Genomic DNA, 6,559 nt, shown 5'->3' on the forward strand with positions numbered 1-6,559 from the left:
AATACTTCTTAGCTGCTGTCTAAATAATGTCGACAGTCATAAGCACGGTTTAGGATGATAATGTCCCACAATTTGCACTTTCTTCTCTTAACATAGGAAGTACAGGCGTTTGCAATTGTGCTACGTTTTCAAAACAGTATAAAATGGTGGCATAGTTGTGACTCCTTCATCGAAAAAAGCTCTCTTCCATTAGTGTTGACTCTGTGCATAAGAGAGGGCAGGTATCATGATCTCCGTATGCCATAAAAAGCAAATATTATAAGGATTAAATTTGTCATTTTGAGGTAGCGTGGCCTTCTATGCCATATAATTGATTTTAAAATGGGTAATGGCCCCAATTGCAAACTGCAAGTAATCGACAGCAAGTGTAGTATTACATCGTTTTAACAAACACATATGGGTAAGAGACCACGAATGAGCTTAAGTGTACATTAAGCACTGCAGAAAACAGCCCCTTATACAGTAACCATGATGGAAAATATCAACGTTTCTAATGACATCATTATCATCATCGTCGTCGTCATCACTGGTAGTTCTTTAAAAAACAAAGCAAAACAATTTGCACACTTGCAGTATTTGAACCAAACGAGCCATGCACTGCAAAGGTCTACTACTAAAAAAAAATCTTAAGAGGAAATAAGAAAACAGCTTTTTACGGTGAACACCTGAGTCCACCAAATATCAACCATTACAGCTGTTTATATTTAGTTTAATCTCTACAATTTTCACGCAGGAGCGTGTGCAAACCGAAAACACTAGCAGTCACGCCTATTGAATCCCTGTCATAAATAACACATTAGTACTGTCGTGTGTATACAGAGGTGGAGAATGTCTGTGTTAGGGTGGACATTACATTTGATGTTCTGCCAACTGATGCCAGTCTTGTAATAAGAATGTGTCTTAATTGCTGACAGATAAATTTAACTCAACACGAAGACAGTTCAGAAGAAATGGGCAAGAATTAAGTTTCCATTAGGGAATCTAAAGCCCATCTACCTACACTGCAACACTGTTAGGACAGCACTGCAGCCCATCCATTTACATTAAACGTGTATAATAATAAATTATTGCAACCAATTAATTCCCTTACTGTTTCGTTATCTTATATTGTGTAGCTTAAAATTGAACATTTAAACCAATCAGAAATCTTCTACACAGTGGAATTAAAATTACCAGCCATTTGCTACTCTGCAAACACAGGTTTGTACAACAGGTACTGAAGTAGCAGCGCAACAGGGTGCACTTTTACATGAAATAGCAAGCATTATCGTTTCATGTCTAGCAGCACTGCTCGCCAGAGTATTTCGGGCACAGCACTACGGATAAGAGGAATCGTTTCTGATGTGCTGTGTGCCATGTACAATCTGTTGCTTACACCCTCGTCTCAGCACAAAATATTAGTCAGACCCACAGAAGCGAATGAAGGCTTACCTAATCGGGCACTCCTTTACATTTTCTGGTTGCTTCTAGATTTTTATTGCCTTGCGTTGTAGAGCTCCGTTTAGTCTTCATTTATTATAATCCCCAAAATTACGTGGAGCAGATCCACATTTGTCTCTCCCTGAACTTCCACGCTGTCACCACCATCAGCAGCACCATCACCTCCACCATTCTCATCGTCAGCAGCACCACCAGCAGCAACAACAAACAGCAGCGGCTGTCCTCTGCAGAGCCCACAATCAACAATGCCGCATTTGCAAGGAGAAGGGCTCTGGCAGCAGCTCCGTTTTACAAAATAGCTGCTGAACTACTGGCCACTTCATCAAGAGGTTAGGAAAAGAGCCTCCTCAAAACATTACTCGTCCCCGATATCACTCTCTGTAACTCCCTGGCGCTTGGTAACCTTAGCCTGCCATTTCATTAATGCCACAGGTGATGTTTCTACCTGTCCACATTTAAAGCGAAGAAAACCCCAAAAAATCCGGTCTGCAAAGCTGCCAGGTGCCGCTCAAAGCATAAGAACTGTAGAACCTGCAACAATATGTTGTCTTTTAGCCGAGTCTCAGTCAGTCACAGAAGGAGACCCTCGGTTCCCTCCTCCTGCTCCCCCCGCCCATCTCTACTGCTTTTTCATGTGGAACGGGGCTGACAGGACCTAACTCGGATCAGTTGTACGTATCACACACACATTTATTAAAAACAAACGTTTTATACAATGGGCTCAGTGACTTGTTTTAAAGAAAGAGTTTGAGACCACGACTGTAGTTAAATAACCTTTATATCCAAAATAAAACCGACCGTACACGCTGAGGATGTCGCATGTCTAAATTAAGGACAGGTGGACATTAGGAGCAAATTACTGGCGCTAATTTGTCCTTTCTAAGCAGATGGACCAGCTGAGGAGCTGAAATGGTCAATTACTGGTGGCGAGTTTTATAGGACACATTGCTTTTACTGGATTCCTTCAGAATTTTCTCATTTTCAGTAAAAGGGATTTTCCCCTTATGCATGCTGCCCCATTGCGTCTCTTTAACGTTTGCTCGTTTGTGTCCAGCTGAATGTATATTCTTTGGATAAGACTGTTAACCAACCCGATCCCAGTATTTTAATTTCTATTGACACGTTGCACTTGCGTTCACCTGGCTCAGCTTTGTATTAAACAGTAATTATCTATACGTCCCACATCATTTTGTTGAAAAGAGCTTCAGGCTGTGTTTCAACATCTGCAGTGACCATGTGGAGAGTTTCTCTTGTGTTCAGTGCTAGTTTGCTGGAAAATCCATGAACACCAAGAAAAATAATTTTCAATAACCTGTAAACGTATAACTACACAGGTCATGGGTATTCCCTGTATCTTGGTTAAACTATCATACCATGTGTTTTCTGTCAGCTCCAAATTTATTTATTTATTTGATATTTGTTGACCGGTTAGTCCGTCTGAGCTTGTAACATTTTTCAGCAGAGGCCCAGGGAGAAAATCTCCAAAGAACAAGTTTTAAATAGTAATAAGATATATAAATTCACAAATACAGACTTCAATGATAAAATGCACAGTAGTAGGGTTGCCACATTTTCAAATGCCCAAAGTGGGACATTTTTTGTAGAAACGTCAGATTTTGCATGGCAAAACATACCCACGGCCAGTACAAAGGACATAACTTCACATTTTTGCCTAAATAAAAACGTATTCTTGTTGCAGTTTAGTTGCTTATTCTGTTTCTTACAACATTTAGGTGTTTCAGATACAAAATAACTGTTTTATGCAACTATTAAAGAAAATGTAGTAAGATTTTTGTCCTAAAATCTCAGGACATTTGCCATTTTTTCAATTATTTTGCAGGACACAACTGCCCAAAGAGGGACTGTCCCTCGCAAAGTGGGACAGGTGGTAACCCTACGGTATAGGTTTGAGAAAAAAGTACATTTCATAAGAAGTATAACGTTAGATTTATCAGAGGTTGAACTTATAATTAAATAAAAAACTGTGTAAGTACGGAAGAAGAAGAGAAGTAAGTAAATAAGTGGTTAGTATCAGGAAGGAGAGCTGAGGAAGAGGAGATATGTTTAGGATGAAGTGTTAACTATTATGCTGCAAGATAACGTGGGGAGAGAGAAATAAAATGTATCAAAAATAATAAGGGAGTAAGGATTGAGATGGGGTAAAGGTGAAAAGTAGGTAGTAAAACTAGTAGCAAGAAGAAACATGAAGTAAGCACTAAGTAATAGGGAGGGCGAGGGGTGGAAAGTGAAGGGGGAGTGAGAAGAGAAAAAGGGAGAACTGAAGGAAAAGTATTAAATTGCAGTTACATTTCCAGGCAGAAACCAGGTGCTTTTTGAGGGCAGTCTTGAAAACAGGTGTATGGGTTATAATTCTAAGGGACATAGGAAATTTATTCCATGCTAGTGCGGGAAGGTAGCTATAGAGGTTATTATCAGCATTGTTCTAATATGGGGCAGGTAGAGCACTTAAGAATATTGCAAAATAATCAAATGCTGGCATACCTCTCAAGTGTCTAGATTTTTTGCCTTACATTTTTGGTGTGAGCCTCATAAAATTAGTGGTTTTCTGGTAAACCATTGAGCATTGAAGTCATTAAATAATGACAGCCATTTAAGTTTCAAGCTTCATTTGCTTCAGAAAATAGGAGCTAATGCAAAATCTGCTATTCTGTCAGTTAGCTGTGTTTGTGGGAGACTTTGCCCCCCGTTATTTCTTGTTTGTTCAGATTTATTGTACTAAGAGGATTGACACATATCAATGCTAGTCTGTTGTCATTCATACAGTTTGGATTCTTACATGGGGGAAACATGCAAAATATCCTACACTGTTAGGGAAACATAAACTTTACAAATCATTGTAGTCCTTCATACATAATTTTCTGATTCCAAGTTCATCTGGAATTAAAACATTGAGGTGAAAAAATATTCGGGTTGGTTACTGGAATGTTCACACAGTGTTGCATATAATGCGTTGTGTGCTTACTACATTTTACCTAGTTGTTTGATTTGCTGAATCATGGTGTGCACTCGAGCAGGTATGGAAGCTTTGGTAAGCTGTACATACTATCTCAGTAACATGGAAACAGATAGCCGAGTGTGTTACACTGCCAGAATTAAGAGGCATTACTTCTTCATGTACCCATAGACTGTTTACTATAACTTTGGAAGTTCTGACTGAGCTGAGAAACATTACAGTGCTGCTTGTCAAAGATGAAGGAGGCGGACATAACAGTCCTGTCCAGCATAGTTCCTATAAGCAATGTGGTGCTGCTTTATCAGTGTTCATAAAATAATACTGCAGTAGTTTATCATGACTGTAATTATTAAATTTTAACAACTATGCAGCTATTTTATACATTACAACTTCATTCTGTTAATGGAGTGTTTTTCTCAGGTAATAATACTGACCATACACCACTTAACACCCTGCTTTGGTAAAGCGTATTTCATAAGTTTTGATTGTGTGCCCTATAAAAAAAGCTAAGTAATGTAGTAAACTGCAAAATGTTTGTAAGCATTTTAAGTGTTTACATGGCATTCAATTTTACTTACTTGAGATAATACCTAATATTATTTGCTGATGGCATTTGCATTTCAACTCTATCAAACCTCCAGGGCAACTTTTTCCTGTTATCTGTATTGATTTACTGCAGTCTAATGAAGTCATCCACCCTTCCATTCACAGTTCCTTTTTCCCATTTTTTCATGTGGGTTCTGGGTATCACATCAACGGTGACAATTATCTAGAGCCAATGTTCACGACACTGGGTGGCCAGCCATACCATGCTTCTTCTTCCATATTAGACACACACACACACACACACACACACACACACACACACACACACACACACACACACACACACACACACACACACTTTTGTTTAGTCCATAACATAATTCAGATCTTGTTTTTTTAAATTCAGGTGTCTCTGATTTGGTTTGACTTACACTGGTCACCCTTTTATGTCAGTATTACCAGCCATTTGGTTTAGTTAGCCTTGGAATCTGAGCTCTTCATTAATGGACAGAATATGACCAGAAAACATAACCAAAAGGAAATGGACTACTCTGAAGCTGCACCTCACTGCATTGCGTTAGGGACATTTCATAGGCGCATATGATTGTAGGAGGTTACTGGGCTAATGGCCCTGAGGCCCTTACAAGCCAAGTCAGGAGCTTATCCCCAAAAAGCAAACTCAGTCAGCACCTGTTGCCCCTGTCAGTGAGGGACACAGGTGGAAACCCTGGGACAAATTTGTGGTTTCCCATCCACTCATCAAGGTTGTGCTTGAAGAGGATTAGTGAGGTACTCTGTTTGACATGTATGGGAAGTCTATTCCAGTGATGGGGCAGCCTCTGGGAGACAAACCTGTCTCTCCAGCAGGTTTTGTTGATGTCACATATTAGATTCAGGCCTTTTGAACAGGTAATGCGTGAGGAGTTAGACTTATGGATATGGAGCATCTCTAGTAGGACAGGGTCTGAGATTACCCTGTAGGTGAGACAGAGATCACCTCTGAGCAACCCGTACAATACCGAGTAGAGTGCTAGTAATTTGAGCCTTTCCACATTCCACAGGTGTTGGAGGCCATGGATTCTCTTTATGAAGTATTTCTGTGGCCTTTATAGTTGGTGCAGATGTTTGGAGAGGTACATACCCAATGGGGCGTTATACTCAATTACTGGTCTAATGAGGGAAGAGTATAGAGAGGTAATAACCTCCTTTTTGTGGATGCAATCCCTTTGCTTATGAGATGAACCAAATAAAAGGCTTTTCTGACCACTGCCGCTACATGATAGTCGAATGTGAGATTGTTATCAACCTGAGTACCCAGGTCTTTCACCACAGGTTGTGTGTTTAGGGGGTTTGCTGTTGATGTGGTAATCAGTAGGGGCCGTGTTTTTGCCGAATGGTATAATGATACATTTTTTTTAATTTAGCTTGAGGCCATGACTTTGGCACCAGTCATTAGTTGCTGTGAGAGCCTCTTGCAGTATGTTTACATCATTTGAGGAGTCAGTGACAGCACTCAACTTGCAGTTGTCCACAAACTTGGTCAGCCACAGGCCTTTTGTCTTTGCCTGGAGCTCCAAGAAGTAGATGCCAAACACTAAG

At 40.0% G+C, this 6,559-nt stretch overlaps 1 protein-coding gene across 1 annotated transcript in view; it reads right to left on the bottom strand.

Moving 5' to 3' along the window:
* TRPC5 (transient receptor potential cation channel subfamily C member 5) overlaps positions 1–2,456 on the bottom strand; it is a 2,601,559-nt gene extending 2,599,103 nt beyond the window's left edge. Inside the window, exon 1 of the mRNA XM_044057112.1 lies at positions 1,432–2,456. The gene's annotated coding sequence lies outside the window, so the exon portion shown is untranslated. The remainder of the gene's footprint in view (positions 1–1,431) is intronic.
* Positions 2,457–6,559: the final 4,103 nt, after the last annotated feature.

This window comes from Protopterus annectens, chromosome 15.part0 (assembly GCF_019279795.1).
Source record: "Protopterus annectens isolate FY-2018-M chromosome 15.part0, PAN1.0, whole genome shotgun sequence".
Taxonomy (NCBI): Eukaryota; Metazoa; Chordata; order Ceratodontiformes; family Protopteridae; genus Protopterus; species Protopterus annectens.